We start from the raw sequence: 24861 nt of genomic DNA, 5'->3' as shown, positions 1-24861 counted from the left end.
AATAAGTAGACATATATATATTTTTTTCCTTTGGCTAACACTCAATCGATGATTATTTACCATGAGTTTTTTTTTTTTTCATTTTCTTAATTACAAGTCTGTTTTCAAATAATGGGATCAACGTTAAACTTTATGCCCGAGCTAACTATGGCAGTCAGAAAATTTTCTAGAACCAGAAAATAAGAACGCTCGCCAGAATTCAAATGCTTTTTGTTGAATAATCAATGGATCTATTCTTTGAAGAAAAAACTCGTTTTCTGCCTCACCCCAAACAGGCGGCACAGATTCACGCTTTGCCATTCCTTTTTCTCAAATCAAAATGTTACGTAAAACTCCAGGGTCCCCCCGCAAGTATTACATTTGAATTAGTGGAATCCGGTTTCCCCGGCTTCCCTAAGCAACACACACGGAATGCAGCATACTGCAGCAAACTCTTTAAACATTCAGGGGGAAAAAAAAAAAAAAAAAAAAACAGAAGAAGAAGAAGGGGGTGGGGGGGTGATTCCCTTACCTTGTTTAGCTCTGCCTCTCCTTTCCCTTTACAGTGACCCCAGGAACATCTGGCAGAATCAGTCGGCCGAGGCTTCTCCGCTGCATCATGAGGAAGAAATTTCCATGTAAATAGTTCTCATTCCCTGTGTATTGTACTCTGAGACCCGTCTGCCGTATCTGGAAAATTTTGCCTTCAGATGATGAAGCAAAGACAGTCTAAACTCTGTTGCTGTAAGCTGCAGCCCTTCCTTCCGACAAACCCCGCCCCGCCGTGGGCAGCCAATCCCCAGCCAGCTCGTCAGCCCTACTCGTCTGAAACTGGCCCTCATAGGATGACTGACACAGCAACACAGCACTTGCAGTGTGTGAAAACAGTGCATCCATACTGATGAAAGAGGAATTTCCCTCTCAGAAGAAAGCAGTCAGGGCACCAAGACAAAGTGGCACATAATTGGCAGAGCAGAGAGAGGGGCAGCTCCAGAGAACAGCCTTGAAGACAGCCAGGGCTTGCGGCTGCCCTGGAAATACTTTGGGAAAGGCAGAACTCCGCAGGATCCAAAGAAATCCGGGTTGTGCTGGAAACTGAAGTCATTATCCCATTGGACAAAGCATATATTTTTTTCCGAAAGGAGAAACAATTCGGTGCCTGCCGTGGAAATCCATACACCTTCCGTTAGTGAGGAAGAACGCGTTGGCCCAAGTGCCTATTCGAAGTCAAAACATGCCCTTATCCGTTGCACAGTTTTCCTCTAGGACATCTGTTACTGCAGCCCGTATATCTTTCGTCCAAGTTTTCAGACTCCCGGGGCCTTCAATTAGGGAATTCTGAACAATAAAATGGATATCGATACTTGAGCCTTTTGTGCTCTTGGCAGGCTTCTCTGAGAGGATAAGGTGTGCCTTAACCTGACCCTAAGATTCTTAGGTACCACTTGAGAAATACTGTGCACTGGTCCACATTGTCCTTAAGGAAGCGACGATTACGGCAAGATGTTTACTGCTGAGCACGCATGACACGTGATCCAAGGGGCGCCATCAGGTGTGGCTCCACAAAGGATGCTTTGAAGGTGCTGAAGTTCCCTGAGATACAGCAGGAGCACAGAAATGCAAAGGTTACTAAGGGTTATTTATTTTTTCCCAGTCAACTGTACTCTATTTTGAAAAAAAAAAATGGCATTTAGAAAACACAAAACACATATGCTTTCCTTCCACTAAACACAACATTTTGAATTTAAAAAATTATCTCATGGTACCTGGCTAGACCAAGGCACGAACAAAGCCCTGAAAGGTTGAACCCACACCCTATTGTTTATAAGCAACTGTCCAGTGCACCTGTAATGAAGTAACCGTTGGTGTGGGATTCATGATTTCCTTTGATTTTGCCAATTGCTATTTATTTATATTATAGTTGATTTACAGTGTTGTGTTAGTTTCAGTGAAAGCAAAAGGATTCAGTTATACATATATATATCCATCTATACTTTTTCAGATTTTTTGCCTTATAGGTTATTATGTAACATTGAGTATAGTTCCCTGCCAAATTGCATTTTTTTTTCTTCTTCTTCTTCTTTTTTTTTTTTTTTTTTGGCTTCTTAGGGCCACACCTGCAGCATATGCAGGTTCCCAGGCTAGGGTCGAATAGGAGCTACAGCTGCTGGCCTGCACCATAGCCACAGCAACACAGGATCTGAGCTGCGTCTGCGACCTACACCACAGCTCACGACAACGCCAGATCCTCAACCCACTGAGCAAGGCCAGGGATCGAACCCGCAACCTCATGGTTCCTAGTCGGATTCGTTAACCACTGCACCACGACAGGAACTCCACAAATGCATTTTAAAATCACAATGTTTCATATGATTTGGAGGGTATTTCTCCAATAGAATACCATACTTCATTCCTCCCAAATCTTATAATGCTCTTTTCATCCCAATGTAAATCCATCACATGTATAACTGGCAGGCTTTCATCTACCATAATTTTTCTGGAAATTTAAACGATCTCCATGCTGGAACTGGTAAAAATTATTTTTAAATATTCTTTCTATTACCCTGCATGTAAGTAGGATATCACAGGTTTATGAATATCCTCTTCCTGATCCCCCCTCTGATGCTGACTTTGAAACTACCTTTCCCTTAAATTTCAGTCCTGAAATTTTAGTCTTCTTTGACTCATTTTTCTATTTTCATTCAGTGAAACTAGATCTGGTTGAATATTTTTTCCTTCTAGCTAGTTACAACTCTGACCTATTGCCCAGCTAATACAAATGCTAATAAGCTACCTTCTGGGACTCAAGCCTCCCCACGCTCAAGCTCCCCTGTTGCTAGACAGGTTTTCCAAAATCAGGTAGTATCACGTTCCTTCCATATTCAGTTCTTCTCTCCATAAATCCCAAAGTACTGGTGTTCAAGGTTCTTCATAATCTGGGCCCTCCTTTGCTCCTCAACTTTTTCTATAATGTTTTTCTAAGTGAACTTTTTGATGGAGTCACACCTGATTCGCCAGGACCTGGCTCTTAGAGCCCATCTTTACAACCTGCCTCCCAAGCGCTTCATTGGAAATTTTACCCAACCTTGAGACCTCAGCTTCTGTGATGGCCACTTTCCTGTTCACAATGTCTTACACTCTTCCCTGTAAAGGCATTCTGCACAGACCATTAAACCCTCAGCACTGAGCTGATCTCCCCATCGCAGAGAGCTAGGCTTATGTAGTATGTTCATTGAGATAATACATGTGAAATGTCTATACAGTGGCTGGCACGTGGTAAATGCTCACTAAAAGATGGCTCTTCTTGTTTTAATCTCTACATCATTTAGCAAGATGCCATGAACAGACTTGCTCATCTCATGACTCCCATCTCGAGAACTGATATCATATCCATCCAGTTATACCAGTCAAGAATATGACGATCATCTGACCCTTCTCTCTCCAACCACCATTGGAAATCTATTCTCAAAGCCTGGTAAGTTTAGCACCGAAATGTTTTGAAATGTTTCACTCTGCTCCAGCTCCACCAATGCAACTTTGAAAAGCTCTTAGTATCCTTTACCATGACTATTGAAACAGCCTCTCCGCTGGCATCCTGCATACAGCCTTAATCCCTTCAATCCCTTTTCTGCACATCAGCCAGAATAATAATTCAAAAACAGAATTCGGATGACTCCATCTTCCTTTGCTTAAAACTTCTGCTATGGACTGAATTATGTCCCCCCAAATTCTTATGTTGCAGCCCTAAGCCCCGATGTGATGGCATTTACTGCCAGAGGCCCTTGGGAGGTAATTAGGTCATGACGGTGGGGCCCGAATGATGTGATTAGTGCCCTTATAAGACCTCAGGACCTTTTTGCTCTCTCTCAGCCAAGTGAGGACACAGCAAGAAGGCCGTCACCTGCAAGCCGGGAAGAGAGCCCTCACCAGAACCCACCCCTACTGGCATTCTGATTTCAGACCTCTGGCCTCTAGAACTGTGAGAACACACATTTCTGTTGTTTAAGCCACTCAGTCTACATGGTATTTTGTTATGGCTGCTGCAGCCGACTAATCTAACCTTTAAACATCTTTGATTTGTTCATTAGGAAGAGAAGACCATTCTCAAAGTGGCCTACCAAGTCCTGTGCTATCCAGCCCCTGCTTATCTCTTCAGCCAAAGAGAGGCCATTTTTTTTTTTTCAGGGAACCCTTCCCTAACCCCCGAGGTAAGTTCAGGTACACCTGTTGTTTTCTCTTGCGTGCAGTCCTGTGCACTTTAGAGCAGTGTGTCTCCATTTCAATATGCATGCAACTCCCCCCACCCCAGGGAGCTTGTTAAAATGCACATTCTATCTCAGTAGTTCTTAGGTAGATACTGAGATTCAGCTTTGCTAACAAGCTCCCAGGTGATGCTGATGCTGCTGGTCCATGGACTCTTCTTTGAGTAGCAAGATTTTATAGATGTTGTTCACTTTATAGCACTTTTTACAGGATATGGTGAGACATTTCTTTGGTTAATTACTTAAGATCTGTCTTCTCAACCAGCATGTCAGCCACCATTGCCTCTCCAGCATCCAATCTAGGATGTGCCTGGCATATAAGAGGAGATTCTCCATAATAAATGTGTGCTGAATTAGTGAACTGATCAATACAACATACTGCAGATCCAAGCTGGATTTTTTTTCTTTTTTCTTTTTCTCCTCCTCTGCTTTGTCCCTCATTCTAGCCCCCATCACATTTTGTTTATTCTTCGTCTCTCTGCCTCCAATTTTTCCCTCTCACTTCTCATTCTATTCACAACACCACAGCCAAACTCATCTTTGAAGAACACATGGTGGCTTAAGAATCCGACTGCAGTGGCTTGGGTGGCTCAGGAGGTGGTGGTTAATCCTCAGCTGGGCACAGTGGGTTAAAGGACCCAGTGTTGTCACAGCTGTAGCTTGGATTCAATCCCTGGCGCAGGAACTTCCATGTGCCATGGGTGTGGCCATAAAATTTAAAAAATAAATAAAAATAAAAACTCAAATCTTATTGTGCACTGCACAAAGTCACTCAGTGACTCCCTGCTGCCTTCAGGATGAATGTCTTGCCTAAGACCTGAATATTCTCTCATCACTTGAACTCACTTCCTTCCCACTTCACATCTGCTAAGTTTTATTCCCTAGAATGTGTTCTCCCCTTTCTAATTTGCAGCCTGGATTTCTTCTTCATGAAACACCTTTAATTCCTTTTACATCCATCTAACATATTTCCACCTGGCAACATTTAATGTACACATCGCCTCTTCCAGGAAGCCTTCCCAGACCACCAGGGCTTCCCTGGCGGTTTTATTCTTCACAGCAGTTCTCACAGTCTACTGTGTATTCGTCTTACCTGTTTATGTACCTCATTAGTCTCTGTGAGAAAAGTGACCATGTCTTTCTTGCTCATCAGTTTATCCCCAGTACCTAGAATATGCAGGATATAACAGACACTTACTAAATAGTTGTTGACTGTTAATGGATAAACTTGAAAATAGCCCTAGTAATAAAGCGGCAATGACAAATTCAGAGCTCAAGCAACAAATTCATCATAAGGCCCTAGGGACAATAGCTTTGGTCTGTATATTACAACAATATCTCTTTAGAGGAAAGAAAGGAGAAATATTATAAAAGCCAAAAGGCACATGCAGTTATGATCACTTCCTTGCAGGCAAGAGGAAAAGTTATCTTTGATGATGTTTAAAATGGAGGTGATTTCCATGGAGACAATGTCTTCCTTTGAGTGGAAATGGACAGGTGTCCTAGGACAGATGGAAGTGTTGACTTTCCAGAAGAGAGGGCTGGACAGCAGGAGATGTTTGCAGCAAGAAAGAAATGAGATAGGAAGGCAGGTGAGAGGCGGGCCAGGTCTGTGACAATCCAGGCTCAAGGTTCTACCTCTCTGAATATAAAATTTCTGTCCCGTGCTTCCTACTCAGTCCTTTAGTAAATACTATTTTTGTTTGTTTGTGTTCCTCTAGTTGTTTTATGTATAAATCCTACTGGAAGTCCTTTGAGGACACAGACCGTGCACTTTATTCTCTAGAGGGCCCAGCATGGAGCAATGCTGAATTAATATTGATTGATGGATTTTTACTTAGGATTCTGGAGAAAATTTGCAAACTTAGAAGAGACTGGTCATTTTGTTTGTTTCGTGTTTTTTTTTTTTTTTTTTTTTTTTTTTTTTTTGTCTTTTTGCCATTTTCTTGGGCCGCTCTCGTGGCACATGGAGGTTCCAGGCTAGGGGTCGAATTGGAGCTGTAGCCACCGGCCTACACCAGAGCCACAGCAACGCCAGATCCAAGCTACGTCTGTGACCTACACCACAGCTCACAGCAACGCCAGATCGTTAACCCACTGAACAAGGCCAGGGATCGAACCCGAAACCTCATGGTTCCTAGTTGGATTCGTTAACCACTGCGCCACGACGGAACTCCGTTTCGTTTTGTTTTAAATAAAGGGTTGTTGGAGCTCCCACTGGGGCACAACAGGATTGGCAGTGGCTTGGGAGCTCTGGAACTCGGGTTTGATCCCTGGCTCAGCATGGTGGATCCTGCATTGCTTTGGCTTAATGTGTGGCTGCGGCTTGGATCTGATCCCCAGCTTGGATCTGATCCCTGGCCCGGGAGCTCCATGGCCAAGATAAATAAATAAGTGCACTGGTTGTTGAAGATGTAGCAGGAAATCAATTTTTTTTTTCTTTTGTCTTTTTAGGGCTGCATCCGCCGCATATGGAGGTTCCCAGCCTAGGGTTGTAATTGGAGCTGTTGCCACTGGCCTACGCCACAGCCACAGCAACACAGGATCCGAGCCAAGTCAGCGACCTACACCACAGCTCATGACAACGCCGGATCCTTAACCCACTGAGCGAGGCCAGGGATCGAACCCCAAACCTCCTGGTTCCTAGTCAGATTCGGTTTCTGCTGGGCCATGACGGGAACTCCAAAAATTCATTTTATAAATGTTAGAAAAAAAGTTACAATTAAATTTGTCACAAAAAGTTCAGGTGGTTTCTAAGTTTTCTCTGTCGGTTCAGGGATACTGAGGAAAAGTAAGACCAACATTTCTGTGCTAAAAAAATAAATTGCCTAAAAGCACGTAAATGAAATACTGTCTGGGAAATCCTTTGCAGAGAACATGGCAGGTAATAAATGCTTGATGTGTTAACTATGACTCTTACTACTGCTGCTATTATCATCATCAACATCATCAGCATCTTTAGTTTCTAGAATTCTAGCAAGATTTCACAGAGGAGTAAAAAAAAATGTGTAAGGAAAAAAGTAGAGACTTCCAAACTCTCTTGGTTTGTGGCAGTAATTTTTTCATCGTGCTCCGAAGCCAAAAGAAACACCTAATTGTTCTACTTATTAATTAGGTCCTAACAACCTAGCAGGTATTTCTGTTTTTACAACTTTCCAGCTGATTGAAAAGTTAATACAAAAAGTTTGAGAGGAAAAAAAAAAAAAAACCACAATATTTTTATTTCATTCTTAAATGACCCTAATTAGTTATTAATGAATTGTGAGTGACTTTTGGGCACTGCACACAATTCTCAAAGCTTGAAATAAGACTGAAAGCACTGCTCTTGTTTCCTGCTCCACATTGATGTTTGCGTGGCACTTGCTTTTCTTCCTAGCCGCTGCTGAAAGGCCAACTTTGCAAAGATATATGATATCCTTGAAAGCAAGGTAGCGTGATTCTAATATTGGAATTGAATTACCTTGAATTAGTAGTTTGCACAATGTCTGACAAATGGCAACTATTTCTGTGTTTCCCCTGGAAATATAAAATATCCCACGGAAATTCTGTGTTCACCGCAGTCTCCCAGGGTGACTCATGGTTCAATTTGGGAACCATGCCACTAAGGCAAGGGTCCCAGCAGGATGGCCAACATCAACTCTTCCGTTGTTGGTTTTTTCTTTCTTTCTGGTGTGATAGGTGCATCAGGGCCTCCTGTCCCGAGGCCCAAGGGCATGTGAAGCTGCAGACATGAGGTCAGGACATGCCCAGCCCTGAAACCAAGGTCTTTGGAAAATATGTTTCTGAGAAGCGGGTGAACCTTCTGGTCCTCAGAATTTCAGATGCTTGTGGGCCAAAGAGAGAAGGACATGATGGGACCAAGAGGCTGCTGATACCGCCAGCTCGTCGTGGGGAGGAGAACTGGCCAGTGACCACTGGCCTTTCCAAGTAGTGGATTCTGAAAATAAGTGCAAAGAGGGGGAAACACTGAGTCTTTTTCCTGTGATTCCTCCTCATTCGGGCCACACACGCCTTTTGCAGCGCATGCCCATGGTTCTTCTAGGCCAGCGGTGGGGGGATTCCTGTCATGTCCACTCTAAGCTGACCTTTCCCCTATAAGAAACGGTGAGTCGGAAAAAATAAAAATCACTTAAAAATCATAAAAACAACAACAACAAAGAAAGGGTGTGTTGTCTTAGGCCTCGTCTCCACCTCCATAGTGTAAGGTGGTATCTGACAGAGAAGAGAATCCCCTAAACCTGAAAGGCTAGAGGAGGCAGGCAGGCCCCACCTGTCAGATTACCTGAAAGATTTTTCCATCCACTCCCTCCTGGCCCTCTGCTGACGGAGGGCTCAGGCTGGATGGGGGGTATCCTCACTGGGCTCCACTGGCCTCTCTTTTCTGTAGCACCTGCCACCTTTCATCATGATATGGAATCAACAGGGTATTTCCTGTGTGTTGTCCGTTTCCTCCACTAGGAAGGGAAGCCCCCACTTGCAGGAGCTTTTCCTGAGTTGTTCACAGGTATATTCCAAGCTCCTACCACAGTACTTGACATATGGCCGTGGTGATCAATATCTCTGAATGAATGAACACAATGCGAGAGGGACTGAAATATGCTCCAGGGTGAGTAGGAAATTGTGCTGGAGACACAGGCCAACCATCCAAGCTGGAGTGGCACTTCCTAAGGGCCTCCAAGGGTCATTGGAGACTCACGTGTGAAAACCAGGGACATGTCAAGCCAGCGACTGAGGGTGGGCACTGCGGGTCACCTGATGCATGAGGGCTCCAGTAGAGTTGGGAATTGGTATTTCCACTGATGTTTGATGAGCAGCCTGGAGGCATTCCTAGAGAGGGTCTTTCATGGAAAGGAAATAACCTCTTTTTGAAAAGGCTCCGAAGTGGGTGGTGAGTTTGGGGAAAAAAAGGTCTTGCTGAGATCTTGGGTGAGCCTCTGTGACAGCGGGAGCATGTGGGCTTGTGGACCAGAGAAGACGACGGTCGCGTTGGAGCCCAAGTACCGACGAGATGTGGGAAGTGAAGGGGGCATGGGGAGGGCAGCTGTGCTCGCGAGCTTGAGGTTAAAGACACATGTACCTGCTTTCGATTTAGGACGATAAATCCTCTCGTGCCCATCTCCCTCTTGCTGTTTCTCTCCCAGGATCGCCACTCTGCCAAGATGCACTTGTCCACTCATCAGGCTAGGATTCATCAAAGGCTTGCTGTACATTGATTCCAGCTGAGACGCAGAGGATATGAAGGTGAGTGGAACCTGACCCGAGGAACTCGGAGAATTACACAGCCATCCCCAAAGCGAGGTCTGTGGGCACTCGCCTCCAAATGTTCCTGAAGCAGAGGGTCCCCAGCCAAGAACGTTCAGGAAATGTTGGAATAACCAATTAATCACGTGCTTTCATCAAAGGACTTCTCAGAACATTTATTCTGGGAATCTCAAGAAAGGATATGTAGTTTGCTGTGTTTGAGATTTTATTTTATCACGGACCCTTTTATTTTATTTTACTTTATTTTATTACTACTTTTTTTTATGGCTGCACCCATGCCATATGGAAGTTCCCAGGCCAGGGGCTGAATCTGAGCCACAGCTGTGGCAATGCCAGATCCTTTAACCCACTGCGCCGGGCTGGAGATTGAACCTGTGCCTCCTCAGTGACCTGAGCCGTTACAGTCAGATGCTTAGCCCACTGTGCCACAGCAGGAACTCCACTGTTTTATTTTAAAAATATCTAATTAGTGTGGTGTTTTGGGGGGGGAAGCATTTTGGGAAACACTGGCCCAGATAAATTTTGTTTTTCCTGCCCTGTTCTTTGGGCTCTAGGCATCCCTGCTAACCTCAGTCACCTCAACGCCTTTCATCTGATGCCACATCTTCCTGTTTAATCAAGGTTCTCACCTTTGCCAACAGCTTGTGGGGCATCAACCCCATATCCAGTGCTCCCTTCTCCTCATTTCTTGGAACCAGAGTTACCTGAAGTCCCTGTGGCTCCAGGACCGATGTCTTGGCTGGACCAGACCTTCACAGCCCTTCTTCTCTGTCAAATCTTAAGAGACCATTTGCCCGGGTTTTTCTGGCCAGCAGAGGGCCCCTAGTGGCTATATAGTGACCGGTGGGCATAACTACCCTTCCAAAGAAAATGCCAATTTCTGGAAAATGTGTTCTTCTCTCTTTCCTACTCCAGATGCCACTGGTGACAACTGCTTCTTGGGGGGTCCCAAAGCCTTGGCTGTTTGGCGCGGGTAGAGACAATTTATGAAATATTGGCCTAGTAATTACTCTGTGTCCAGTTCAACACTATGAAACACATGCTTTTATCATCTCAGCCTTACCTTACAGATGAGAAGCGTCACCTGGGCAAGGATGTTGCCTTCCTGGGGTCACACAGCCAGTCAGTGAGGGACCCCATGTGCCCCAAGCAGGTTGGTTTCAGAGTCCATTTTCTTTACTGCGATGGTGCACAGGCTCTACCTGTAAGAGAAAAGATGAAAAAAAAGAAAAAAGAAAAAATCGGACAGTAAATTAGAAGGTGTCACATGTTTATAAAAAAAAAGGCAAAGGAAAAACAGGACATGGTACAGGTGACAAGGCAGTCTGAGGAGAGTTGGGAGGAGATGCTTGCCACCTGCACGAAGTAGGCAGGACAGGCCTCCTTGAGAAAGTGCCTTTGGGCCGAGATTGCAGGGCCGAGGGAATGTGTCATGGGCTGTTCCAAGCAGAAGATGCACACCCCAGGGAGAATTCTGGAAGACCGCCATGGGGGAGGAACTTCTCTCTTCAACTACTCAGCCTCCAGTTTGGTGCTAAATCCCATCCTTTATTCCCCATAGTTGTTCTCTGTTCGGCCACGTTCTCTCCCTCTGTACTAACGGGAGAACCCGTTACTCAGTTCATCTCAGTGGAGAGCCATCAAACGGTGGCTTCTGTCTCTTCTCTCCACCTTCCAATCCAGGGGCCCCCTCGCTGCCTTCCCTCGTTGGTCAATACTCAGAAGGCAGTAGATCTTTCTTTTCATGTTGACATGTTGCCCTATTTCCCTTTTCATGAAATTTTAAATCCTGCTACCCCCTTTCAGGTTGACTCGTCAAAATTGTCATCTCATTTAGATAATCCATTTAGATCTCGGCATATATTCTTGATCATTCAAAGTTCAAACTTATATAAAGTGTTCTTGGTTTTCTTCCAGGAATGTGTGGTATGTTTTAGAATAATAATAAAAAAAAGATGCCTACCTTTATTTAAAAAAGAATTTGTGCAAAGAGAAAGCATCTGGCTTTGTTTTATCTGCTACAGAAAAGGGATCATGCCACGGATAGATTCTTTACCAGAAATGGGCAATTATTTAGCCTTCCATCGGGATCAGAGAGAAAAACAGGTTCACCTTGGCAACAGCGTTCTGGTCCTGATGTCATCACCTTACATCATTCTGGCCTCATGTCACTGTGCTCTTTCTCTAAGATCGCTAACCTTTAAATCTCAAAGCTTTACAGATCCCTGCACTGACAGGGCTTCACGAGAAAGGAAGAAACATTTAAATATTCACGGAGTCATTATCCTGAACTCTGTTAACAGGTCTCTCTCTTACAGCCAAACAGAATGAGAGCTGTTCTTTATCGACTCGCCTCAATTTTTGCTCCAGCTTTGCCTGCGCCCTTGTGTTTCCTGGGCTGAGCTGATGCCCACAGGCTCCCTCTCTGTGCCTTCACCCCCAAAGGATTGCATTGCCGGCCTCCCCAACAAGCCTGATCCCTTACAAATGTAATTATTTTGTTTTGCAAAGCAGTCCAGTCCTGCCTGAGGCGATTGTGGGGAGATTGCAATCATGGATCCAAGGGCTGGAAGAAATCTTACGATTCATCGAGATCCTGGCCCCTTATTTGAAGACGAGGAAACTAGAAACACAATGCTTGGCCTTTATTAAAGACAGAAAAGATTTTAGCCCTCTGGGATATTTGTCCTTCCTCAGCATTCCAGGAGGATCATTACACGGTGTCAGAGGGTGCATCAAATGTTACCTGCACCCCCCACCCCTGAAACCCTGCCTCCCTCCCCCAGGGCTTCCCCCATGGTGTCCTTACACTGAAATGCCACACACCCAAGCGCCTGATTACAGCAGCCAGAAATCCTGCCTGTACCAGCAACCGGACTGAGACGCCTTCCCTGAGAAGGTTAAATCCTGACTGTTGTCTCAAAATAAGTAACATTTGGAAATTCACAGTTGTATAGGATCATTGGTGTTTATTTATAGTAATAAACATTTGTATGTTTCCACAGGAAAACGCTGATGTCAATGAACAGAAAACTATCCACATAGAGAGGACACACTGGCAAACTTCGGCTCTCGGCTTTCCAAACCCACAAACTCTGCGACAAACACAAAGACCTTCCTTCCCGAGCGAGCCCTCGTCACACGTGAACCCTCGTGTTCCAAAAGTAATTTCAAAAGTTCTCCATTTGCTAGATTCTTGACGAAGAAGCACAGATGATATTTTTAATCTATTTCAAAGTTATTTTTAACATAATTAAGCATTTATAACTTAGCTTTATATATACTTTGAGTTACGTAACGTTGCTGAGCTGATAATTTGGACCACACTGTAAAAACGCTCTCGTCTCAAGATTTCACCTTTAAGTAAAATGAGCAAACTGCCTTTGGGTGAGAAATCAACATTTTCCTTTTAAAGGCCTTTTTAACATTGGGCATGGGGAAACAAAAGATCCCCAAACTTCTAGAAAAATGTAAATTTCACCAAATGGGCGATTAGAATATATTTTTCACACTGAATCAACTAATAAGCAGTTATTGCCCTCATTAGACGAACTGACACCCAAAGACAGATTCTATCATTGTTCTCGGTGGAGAAAAAAGGACTGCGTAATTTATCTTTATGTCTCAGGACTGGAGAGCTTATTATTAAGCACTCATTGTACACGCGCTTTCGAAAAGCACTTTACGATAATTTATCACTTCCACTCACGCTCAGTCTGGGAGGTCACCCTTACCTTGGTTTTGCAATAGAGAAACAGAGGCAGAGAGGGTGGAAGCCTCCAGGCGGGGTCTCTAAAGAACCTAGGGGCGGAGGAGGTGGGTGGCCCCCCGTGGCAGAATACTCAGACCCAGTCTACTCCTGCAACTCGAGCCAAGATTCACACCCCATCGCCGTGTTTAAGCAGGTAGTTGGCGAGTGACATTTTGGTGGCTTCTTTTGTTCTGAAGAGGAAAATGATAAGGAAAGAGTGTCTTGGAAACATGGAAATATAGAGAACGTCCTGAAATGTTCCAAAGGAAATACAGAGGTTTCATTTAATTTTACTATTATTATTTTTTAAAGAGCTCAGCAACAATTTTTTTCTTTTTTTCTTTTTTTTGCCATACCCGAGGCATGCAGAAGTTCCCTGGCCAGGGATCGAACCTGCATCACAGCAGCAGCCCGAGCCACAGCAGTGACAATGCTGGATCCTTCACCTGCTGAAAGACCAGGAAACTCCCTGAGGTTTAACTTTAAAATTCATAATTACCCAAATCCTACCTTTATGGTATTTTGTATGCATTTCTTGCATATTTTTAGCTGCTTGGGTGGCCTATTAGGTTTTCTGCCCCCAACCTTAAGAACTCTTCTTAATGGGCAAACCAGCTACAGCCTGACAGACCAAAGCAATATTCTGTAAGAACACATTTTCAGGTAGCATACTTAGTTGCTGAGGTGAATGTCTGGGGCCACTGCGTATGACTAGGGAGGTCATGCATGTAAATTTCCAGGGCATTATGTAGGTTGTAGTCAACATCCTGCCGTTGCCATTCATAAAATACGTGATCCCCTGGAGTTAGGCAGTCCATAACCTGCTCAACCGTACATGTCTGCCCAGTTGACATCTTCAGATTCAGACTGGAGTGGTGGACACCAATAGGGGCTGGTCATAGATTTACCACTTTCGGATAATCATCATGTTTTTCCTCTGACTCTTTTCTAATCTGTGAATCCTGACATTATTTTCTCAACTCGTTCTCAAGTCCGTGACCCATATACATCTGCAACCGAGCCTTCTCTACATTGTCCCGAATAGCCTAAGGACTAGCAAACTAGGGTTTCTATATCCCAGGAGACTGATAAAATAAATCCATGAATCAGCTTTTACTTCTCGAGTTGTAGGAACAATCTAGTTCTGTTGTACAATCTGGGCCAGGCTGCAGCTTCCTCAACAGGGCTCGAGGTCCAGCTCTACAGAGGAATCAGGGGTATGGGGTTAATCTCATTGCTCTACTCCACAAGTACCAGAAACAATCCCAAACACTGAGTCCTGCATTTATTGGTTAGTGCCACCAGAGCCCTAAACGTGCCCCTATTTTTTCCTGCTAAATACTGGTCCTGCAAGATGATCTGGGGGAAATTAAAAAGGATTCCTTTTTAGATTTTGGGGGGAGACTTTGCATGCTATATTGTCCATTTGGAGATTCACATATTAAAGGCTCTGAGAAGTCCTGCAAGAAATAAATCTGTTTAGTTTTGTTTATCCCCTTATTTATTTATTTTTGGTAACTCCCATTACTATCAATTGTGCACTTTAGGAAATATTAGTTATGGAAAAGCAAGTTCTATAAACAGTGCTTCTCTACATGATTTTTTTTTTTTTTTTTGTCTTTTTGCCATTTCTTTGGGCCGCTCCCGCAGCATATGGAGGTTCCCAGGCTAGGGGTCGAATCGGAGCTGTAGCTGCCAGCCTACGCCAGAGCCACAGCAACGCAGGATCCGAGCCGCATCTGCGACCTACACCACAGTTCACGGCAACGCCGGATCGTTAACCCACTGAGCAAGGGCAGGGATCGAACCTGCAACCTCATGGTTCCTAGTCAGATTCATTAACCACTGCGCCACGACGGGAACTCCTCTACATGATTTAAGACTCTTCACCGATCTCACCCTCAGAGCTAGTTTTTAGCATCCAGAATTGTGTGCAGAGCACAGCCCTGACCACAAGCACCTCACAGGTTTTCACAGGTTGTATGAGCTGAGGTTCCCAGCAGCCTTCATACAAGAAAGAGAAGGAGGGATCCAGGGGCCTATGGGAGACAGAGGTGAGCAGAGGGAAAGGAATCCAGACAAGTGACAGAGGAACTCAGGGAAGGTAGGCTGGTACTTGGTCTGGGTCTTTAAACCTATCTTACATGCGAGGAAACTAAGGCTGGGCTAAGTTAAATTGCTTGGTTTCACTCACACTGCTAGTCTGGTGAACAGCTTTAAATGAATCCCAATTTCACACTCTTTCAGTTCATGATATGTGGCATCATCTTGCGCTCTGGTTAATATCGCTGCTCTGGAAAAGCCCTTATGGTCTATCGGTGAGCGCGAGTTCCAGCCAGTTCTCAAGTTCGGATCCCATCTCTCCCACTGATGAGCCTGTGACTTTGCCCGGGGTCCCTTGTGCCTGTGATCCCTCACTTCCGCAAGAGGGAATGGCAATCCTCTCAGGATTGCTGAGAGGATTAAAGGAACTTTGAATACTTTCCACCACCATTCAGATAAATAATAGATGTTGCCAATTGGTTGTATTGGTACAATGCATAGCTTAAATCCCGCATTTTACAAGTTTCACACACAAGGCCCATCAGGCACACCCGGGGGGGGTCCAGCGTAAAATAGAACCCCTCTCCTTCCCCTCCCCTAAAGCTGAAGGGGGGACCAGGAGGTCTTCACATGGGAAAAATCGCATCCTGGCAGGTAGACCATACCAGGCCCTCGCTCACAGCGCCGTGAAGAGTGAGAGCACTGAGCATGGGGCTAGAAAAGAGCAAATAGCCAAGTGGCTTGTGCGCAGAGGCTCAGCATTGTCTGAATCACAGTTCAGACACAGGGGGGAGTTTTGCTGGGTCAAATGCTCTCTTGCTGACTCATGCCTGTGGCTACAGCAGAGCGAGACAGAGGGATGCCTTCTGTGAGCTACGGCTCTTCTCCAGCAACTCATTGGCTTTAATGCTGATCGATCTAATGGCTTTGATTTATCACCTCTGAAATAACTCAGCTTTTTTTTTTCATACCAGTGAAATGCTATTAATACTTTGCTGATGAGGTAGACTGAGTACTTTAGAAACAAAGGAAAATACATGTAAACTGTGTGTCCGATATGATTTCTCCCTTTGTGTGTCTTACCTCAACAGGGTGACTGCATTTAGAGTTAAAATGTAACACTGGCAGTGCATTTAATACATCCATATATTTTGATGACACCTTCCTGCAGCGGAGAAGATGAATTTCATATTCTATCCAGGTCAGCTATGTAAATCAACCCCATTAATGAGCTTTATTAAATCATCTTAGTAAAAGCTCTACTGTCTTAACTGTTTACTGAAATCCATATCCAACAAAAACCAGCTGTCACCTTCTGACAAATCTTATTCTGAGTGAGAGTTTTCTTCTTCCAAGAGGGAAATTGATATAAATTGTAATCCAACCTAACTGTCATATTGAGCATCTTTTAAGAGGATACTCTGTTATAAAATGCAGGACTCATGGACCCCAACTTACGGTTAAGAAAGAACATTGCAAAGAGAAGAGTTCAAGGAGGACACTGTGCTTCTGTCATTTGCTTTATAGGCAGAACGTTACTCTACAGAAACCACTAGCTGCTGTAGAGACAACGGTGTGGATTTGGGATGTCAACATCCGGAGAGTGTGGGGAGACAGGCCGAAGTGGGTTGAGCTGCAATCCCTTCCTCCTTCCTTCAGAGGAAGAGCTTTCCTAAAGAAGGTGTACATCAACAACTATACAATTAAAAATTTTTTCAACATGCTTAAGAAAGTATAGCCTGTGTTCTTCCTCAAACAGTCCAGTTTAGGCCCATAAATGCTCCCTGATCAATGAATTTTATGTGCACCAAGAAACAAAGCGAGGCCTTCTCACATTAGTGATACTGCAACAGTTTGCGTTGCTTTTATGCACTTAGACTAACACCATTGTTTTCTTTGGAAGAGACTTGGTAAAATATTTAAAATGGATGTTTTCTTATTTCAGATAAGCTTTTTCCTAAGACAGGTAATAACGGGTCAAAGAATTAAATCTAAGCACAGATCTTAAAAGTCTCTGTGATTAAGCTCTGGGCCCTTGTAACACACGCAGCCCCCACCCCCACGTGAAAGAGTAGGGCTTACTGAATTGGGAAGATGCTCTCACGTTGTGGGCTGTAGGGGGTGGTCACATGGGAGTTCTCGGAGAAAGGGGACAGCCATCGCTGCAGAGACTGTCTGGGGCGAGTCCGATCCTCAGATAGGTAGCTCTGATTCAGAAGACAGACTCTAGGTAGGCAGAAGAGGGAACTGGCCTTTGCCAGCTAAAAATGAATGAGCAAACCTTTGTGATGACAAGTGTCACATTTCTTTCAGTACTTATTCCCCTTGTTCCTTCATGCACTATCTTTTATTCATTCTCATTCATTCAACTAAACAATGTTTATTTAACACTGACTATGTGCCAGGGAGTGTTCTAGTCATTGAGGATCCTATAAAAGAAGAAAAGAGACACAAATCCACGCCTTTATGGGGTGGGAGGAGAGTCATCATTTTCTAAATAAGTAAGTAAAGTACACAGTTAAAAGATGATAAATGCCACGAAGAGCAGAGAAAAGAGACAGTCAGTGCAGGTTCAGGCTGCGGTTTACTGTATTAATCCGGTGTCAGGGGAGGCCACCCCAAGAAGGTTGTATTTGATCAGACACTGAGGAAGCAAGCCATAGCAACACCCCACAAGGTCACTTCTTGAGGTGGAGGAGAAACAAGCACAAGGAGCTTGAAGCAGGGGTGCTTACCTGGAGCACATGGGGAGGCTGACGGAAGCGGTACAAGAGGTTACACCAGCTATGGTGTGCAGGTGGGGGTGATGGCTGTGTTCCAGACAGTGTATACAGACTTGCATAATATTCTAAAGACTTTAACCTCCATCCTTATGAATCTGCTTTACATTTATCAATGTACATGTGAATTAACAATATTAGATTTTTCTTTCCACATCCATACACTTAGCAGTGTTTAAAATGGGCACTGGCTAAATACTGATGACCTCCCAAAAGTCTTCTGCAAAGCAACGGGTCTAGATCTTTTAATTGAAAGTGGTCTATGTTATGAATAAAGTGCTGAATCCTTGATTCTGGCTAAAGACATCCTTTCCTGGAGTTCCCGTCATGGCTCAGTGGTTAACGAACCTGAACCCGACTGGCATTCTTGAGGACACAGGTTCAATCCCTGGCCTCGCTCAGTGGGTTAAAGATCCGGTGTTGCCATGAGCTGTGGTGTAGGTCACAGATGCAGCTCGGATCCCGAGTTGCTGTAGTTGTGGTGTAGGCCGGGGGCTATAGCTCAGATTGGACCCCTAGCCTGGGAACCTCCATATGCCGAGGGTGCAGACCTAAAATGACAAAAAGACCCAAAAACCAAAAAACAAACAAACAAAAAAACTAGAAAATCAGTGGTGGAGGAACTGAGGAAGAAAGACAAGCACAGAGGGAGAAGAGGAGCCAAAAGGAGCCGATGCTGAACAGTTATTCAGCAATGAATGAAATCGGCTGCCGCACACCCAGCCACAGGCCAAAGCCACCTGCGGTGCCCACTTCTGAGCTGGGTATAAGATATCAGAGTGCTCTGACTTTTATAATCAGGAGCATTGATTTTTTCCCTTTCTGCAGTTGACAGTGGAACCCTTCAACTTCTTTGCCACATGACATTTAAAAACTTCAGTGAGTACTTGGAATTTCTATTTCAAAACCTAGGATAATAGCAGTCCCATCTTTTATTTATTTAACGTTTCTTTTTTAACCACTGCTGTAGGTGTGGTGGAACAGAAAGCCATGGAGATAAGGCAGCTTTTCAAATAATGACAATGCCAGTAATAATATACTAGGTAAAACCTGAATGATTGCAAATGTGTTAAGGTTGTTTTAAGAATTTTATGTGTGTTATCTCATTTAATTTTTACAACTCTCCAAGGAAGCTGCTTTAAATGCATACTATAAATGGAGAGGCAGTACATGGCGGATCTGGAATTGAAATCACCCTCATTTTGACTCCAAAGCTTACGCTCATCACCTCAATGCTCTGGTGTCAGTGTTTTTTTAAAAATTAACTTTTTGTTATGAAATATTCAAACATGAACCAAAGCAGAGGCAATAGTGTGATGAGCTCCTCTGTATGCATTATCCAGTTTCAAAAATTATCAAATAGGCTAGTCTTTTTTTTTTAATTACTCAATGAATGCTATTACATTTATAGTGGTACAATGATCATAAAAACCCAATTTCATAGCATTTCCATCCCAAACCCTCAGCGCATCCCTCCACCCCCCCACAACCTGTCTCATTTGGAAAACATAAGTTTTTCAAAGTCTGTAGTCAGTATCTGTTCTGCAAAGAGGTTCATTGTGTCCTTTTTTTAGATTCCACATGTCACTGATAGCATTTGATGTTGGAGCCTCACTGTCTGACTTCACTTAGCATGATAAGTTCTAGGTCCATCCATGTTGCTGCAAATGCCATCACCTCTTTCCTTTTAATGGGTGAGTAATATTCCATTGTTATTCCATCTACTTTATCCACTCCTCTGTCGATGGACATTAGGTTGTTTCCATGTCTTGGCTCTTGCGTATCGTGCTGCAATGAACATTGGAGTACGTGTATCTTTTCCAGTCATAGTTTTCTCTGGAAAGATGCCCAGGAGTAGGACTGCTGGATCATATGGTAATGCTATTTTTAGTTTCCTGAGGAATCTCCGTATTATTTTCCACAGTGGTTGCACCAATTTACATTCCCACCAACAGTGTAATAGGGTTCCCCTTTCTCCACACCCTCTCCAGCATTTATTGTTTGTGGATTTTTTGATGATGGCCACGCTGGTCAGTATAAGGTGATCCCTCACAGTGGTTTGATTTGCATCAAATAGGCTAGTCTTGTTTCATCTATTTTTCCCAATACATTCCATTTCGAAGCCAGTCCAAGACATTGCGATCGTTTCATCTCTAAACATCTCAGTTCGTACTTCTAAAAGAGATCTTTCAAAAACCTATATCCTAGAAATATTAACAACAGTTCAATAAAAAACCCCAACAGATATCCAGTCTCTAGCTGAAGTTTAACTACCAGGCCATAATCTTATAAATATGATTTGGTACAGATGAAGAAATAAATCCACCCATCAACTAACCGCATCATTTGTATTCCAGCATTGACACCTAAATTGTGTTTGATCAAATGAGGCTATTTTACATGCGAGTTGCTGAGGCCATGTATTTCTCCAAGTGGCATAGTAGAAAGCAGTAAGATTTAGAAAATTTAGGTTGAAGCTTGGATGCTACATTTAAGTTTACTGCTTATACTCTGAGATCCTCAGTTTCCTATGTATAAAATGAGGAGTTTGAACTATTGGGGATTTATAATTCAGAATTCTCAAAATCTAGAAACTTCTGAAGGATTTTTTTACATATATAAATATATATATATACACATATATGTATAAATGCATGTGTGTGTGTGTGTATTAGGGATTTTATTAATATAAAAGGATTTTATTTCACGAATAAGATTTCCTTAGTGGACTGTCTTTCCAACCTTGAAAAGTGAAATCATTGGTGTTAAAAAGGAGTAATAGGGGAGTTCCTTGTGGTTCAGCAGAAATTAACCTGACTAGTATCCATGAGGACACAGGCTCGATCCCTGGCCCTGCTCAGTGGGTTAAGGATCCAGCATTGCCGTAAGCTGTGGTGTAGGCCAGCAGCTGCAGCTCCAATTTAACCCCTAGCCTGGGAACTTCTATATGCCGAGGGTGGGCCCTAAAAAAAAAAAAAAACAAAAAAACAAAAAAACCCAATAATAGGTAAATGATTTCAAGTAGCATCTTCCTCTCTGACACTCAATGTATTTATCTCTCCGTATCCACCTACCCATCTGCCCACTCACCAATCCATTTATCCACTGATCAATCCATGTGCCTACCTACATATCTAGCCAGACATACCCAACAGTAGCTTTTAAATAATATGTGAAATGAAACTATTATTTTCCACAGAACCCAAAACACCGTCAAGCAAGTGAATTATAACATTCTAAGTGTGACTGTGTTGTTATGTAATACGGGGAAAAAAGAAATATTTGCAAACTCGGATGAGAATCAGACAGGAGGGCTTATATGTTTCTAAAGATAAGATTCTCTTTGAAGTTTCACTTTCCTTCTCAAGAGCAAATGACTCTGACCACCGCCCCCACCCCCCGAGCCTGGTTTTCCTAAGAAGAAAGTGATAGATCATTAAAAGCTCCTCACTCAAGGGCTTCAAGGAAGAAGTGCCTTTCAAAGAACTTTTTTCTTCTTCTTTTCCAGTCTATTAGCTTAATGAGCAAGAGAAGATATAATCTCGGAGAGAGAAGAGGGTCTGAGGTCAAAAGTAGGGAGACAGGACTGGGATGAATGATGAATAACGAATTTCCATAAACAAAGGTTTAAAGGAAATAAGCAAGGGCACAGAGGGCTGCAGGATCTTGGCCTGAAGGCTGAGCAACCGAGGGTCTGGAAGGAACCCTTTAGCCCACTTCCCTAGCGCGTCTTGTCTCCATGAACACAGGGCCAAGCAAAGTGCTTCCAGAGCCTGCAGTGATTCAATACGTCCACTTAGTTGAAAACACTCCACGATTGTTTCATTCGTCTTCAAGTACCATCTGTAGGTGCTGGAATATTAAATAAGCTACTCAAATACAAGTAATGTTTGAGGGAGGGAGTAACTTGCAAATTTTAAAGAGAGGCGACCAAAATTTATTTAAAACTATTATAGTCAAAACCATTAAAAATTAATTCAAGAGGATCTTTTTGTTGTCCGATGTCTATTAATATTCCAAACAGAGGAGTTTGTGTTGTGGCTCAGCGATAACAAACCTGACTAGGATCCATGAGGATGCGGGTTCGATCCCTGGCCTCGCTCAGTGGGTTAAAGATCTGACATTGCCATGAGCTGTGGTGTAGGTCGCAGACACAGCTCAGATCCTGCATTGCTGTGGCTGTGGCGTAGGCCAGCAGCTGCGGCTCTGATTCAACCCCTAGTCTGGGAATTTCCATATGCCAGGGATGTGGCCCTAAACATACAAAAAAAACAAACTACACAGCGAGATAACATTTAAAATGTAACTATTATGAGCAGAAATTCTTACAACTATGGAGTGTCAACTTGGCTCAGCCGGAACAGTGTCCCCCAGATTTCTTTCCTTGTACGATTCTGGGTTAGTGCTGGTCACAAGAGACTGGCTGCACTTGATGTGCAAGTACAGCTGCAGCCATAATTCCCACACTCTGAAGGTCAGGACCAGGCTCCAGATCCTGCAGCAAGTTCGGATCATCAAGGCTGACCTGCAGCTGGAGGGGCTGGGGTGGCCCAGCACCCTGTCTCACTGCACTTCCAATTCCCCTAAGATCTGCTCCTTTGACTTTTCCAAGGCTCAGAGCAGGTGCAGATGCACCTCTGTGCGAGACACCAGCTCCTCCCCACCTCGGCGCTGGAGCTGGAGGTGGTGAGAGACAGGTGCAGGCGTCAACTGTTCTCCAAGTTTGAGGTTGACTTTGAGGGGCTCCAGTTCATCAATGTCAGCTCTCTGCTCTCAACCACATCCACATCCAGCTTTCTTCATCACGTGCCAGTCTGGTTGACCCAAGGGTTCCATGTTTCTGCCTAAACATGGGGTACAGAGCCAACAGCCTGTAAGAGACTGCACCACCAGCTCCCATACTTGCAGACAGGTGTAACTCCTATAACAAATCCCTTGCGTCTTATTATATATGTATATATATATATGCCAAATCTGCTTCTTTTTAAAGATGTTTTTAAAATGAAGGTATAGTTGATTTACAATGTTGTACCAGTTGAAATTCTGCTTCCTTTTTTTTTTTTTTTTTTTTTTTTTTTTTTGCTTTTTTAGGGATGGACCCAAGGCATACGGAAGTTTCCTGGCTAGAGGGTGAATCAGAGCTACAGCTGCTGGCCTACACCACAGCCACAGCAACGCAGGATCTGAGCTGCGTCTGAGACCTACACCACAGCTCATGTCAGTGTCGGATCCTTAACCCACTGAGTGAGGCCAGGGATCAAACCTAGTCAGGTTCATTAACCACTGAGCCACAAAGAGGACTCCCAATTCTGCTTCTTGATCAAACTTGATGACAAAATATCCCTATGAGGTAAGAAAAAACAATTCAGAAATGAAAGTTCATTTCAGGGTTTGACGGAAGAAATATCCTACGGAATTCATATAAAGTCTCCCAAACTGGCAAAGGATATGAATACTGATTATAAATTTGGAACTGAGCTTTCTTGATTCACCAAGATATTTATTAATCAATATTCTGTTCATTAAGACTAAAAGATCAAAACAAATAATTCTAAATAAGTGTAGTAATAATTGTTTAATAATTAAGTTAATTTAATAAAAAATTCCAAATCATTCTAGATTAAATTATATTCAATCAAATATTAAATAATTCTCATACAAAATTGAACAATTCATTAAATAATTTTTTTTTTCTTTTTAGGACCACATCTGTGGCATATGGAAGTTCCCAGGCTAGGGGTCGAAATGGAGCTGCAGCTGCCAGCCCACTCCACAGCCACAGCAACGCCATATCCAAGTCACATCTACAACCAACACTGAATCTTTAACCCAGCAAGCGAAGCCAGGATTGAACCTGCATCCTCGTGGATATAGTCAGGTTCTTAACCCGCTGAGCCACAACAGGAACTCCCATTAAATAATTTTTGAATTAAATAATTGTTTAACCAATACAGAACTTATAGAAAGATACATTTGTCACTTAATGAAATCCAACATCATAGATTTTTGAGCTTCACTGCATACTTTCACTTTACCAACGATACATAAATTCTCAAAAATAAAGAAACAAAATCAAGGGGACATGCAAAAAACACCAGTTAAGAGTTCAGCGAGCAATGTCATGCATTTACATTGCTTCAGCAATCTCCACTCTTGGATGACATTGCCTAATGCCATTCTGAACTCCAAATCCACATCTGAAGGTCTTCGACATGTGTTCCATCCAACACCCCACGGGGAAGCTCGTACCCAAACTCAATTTTTCAACATCTCCTTACCTAGAGCCAATGCATTCTTTCTCCTGGCTTCCTAATTTCTATTCATGGCAGAAACTGACATTTGTCATGATTAGCGGCCACCAAGTATCTTTTAAACACACTTCCTATGTCTGGCGAATTTCCCACATGATGAGTCCCACTTCAGGAAACTCTTTTTCCCCACCTTCCTTGCAGCTCCAGGGAAGGTGTGTGACATAATCTAGACCCAGCCCGGCAAGACTTCCACTTAAAGGAGACTAATGGGGCCGAGTAGCTACCATGTGGAACTCACTTTCTGGCCAACGTGGCTGTTGGATGCTTTCGGATTTCCAGGACAGCAAGGGTTCTGGCTCCTGTTGCCAAGGTCTGAGGTGGGAATTGTGGGATTGGGGGGTTGGCTCCCCATGACAACAGAAGGGTATTGTCACTGTTGCTGTTAAATAGTTCCCAAGCCTATTTCTTCTTGTATTCTGCAGATTTTACAAGCTAGGTAGGCAGGGTTAAAGACGTGATCCAATTGGAGGAGA

The 24861-nt window shown here is 43.5% G+C and overlaps 1 protein-coding gene across 21 annotated transcripts in view; it reads right to left on the bottom strand.

Annotated features, from left to right (window-relative positions):
* The window catches only part of MBNL2 (muscleblind like splicing regulator 2), a 159731-nt gene extending 158251 nt beyond the window's left edge, over positions 1-1480 (bottom strand). For 8 of the 21 annotated variants that reach the window (XM_021065796.1, XM_021065798.1, XM_021065797.1 and 5 more), the window contains exon 1: positions 512-764. The gene's annotated coding sequence lies outside the window, so the exon portion shown is untranslated. Of the gene's footprint in view, positions 1-511 lie in introns of all 21 variants that reach the window. The other 13 variants (XM_021065807.1, XM_021065802.1, XM_021065806.1 and 10 more) reach the window with 5 other exon arrangements.

The sequence above is a fragment of the Sus scrofa genome, chromosome 11 (assembly GCF_000003025.6).
Source record: "Sus scrofa isolate TJ Tabasco breed Duroc chromosome 11, Sscrofa11.1, whole genome shotgun sequence".
NCBI classification, from domain to species: Eukaryota; Metazoa; Chordata; class Mammalia; order Artiodactyla; family Suidae; genus Sus; species Sus scrofa.
Note: the sequence above shows the minus strand (reverse complement) of the source record. Positions and strands in the feature narration are given on the sequence as shown.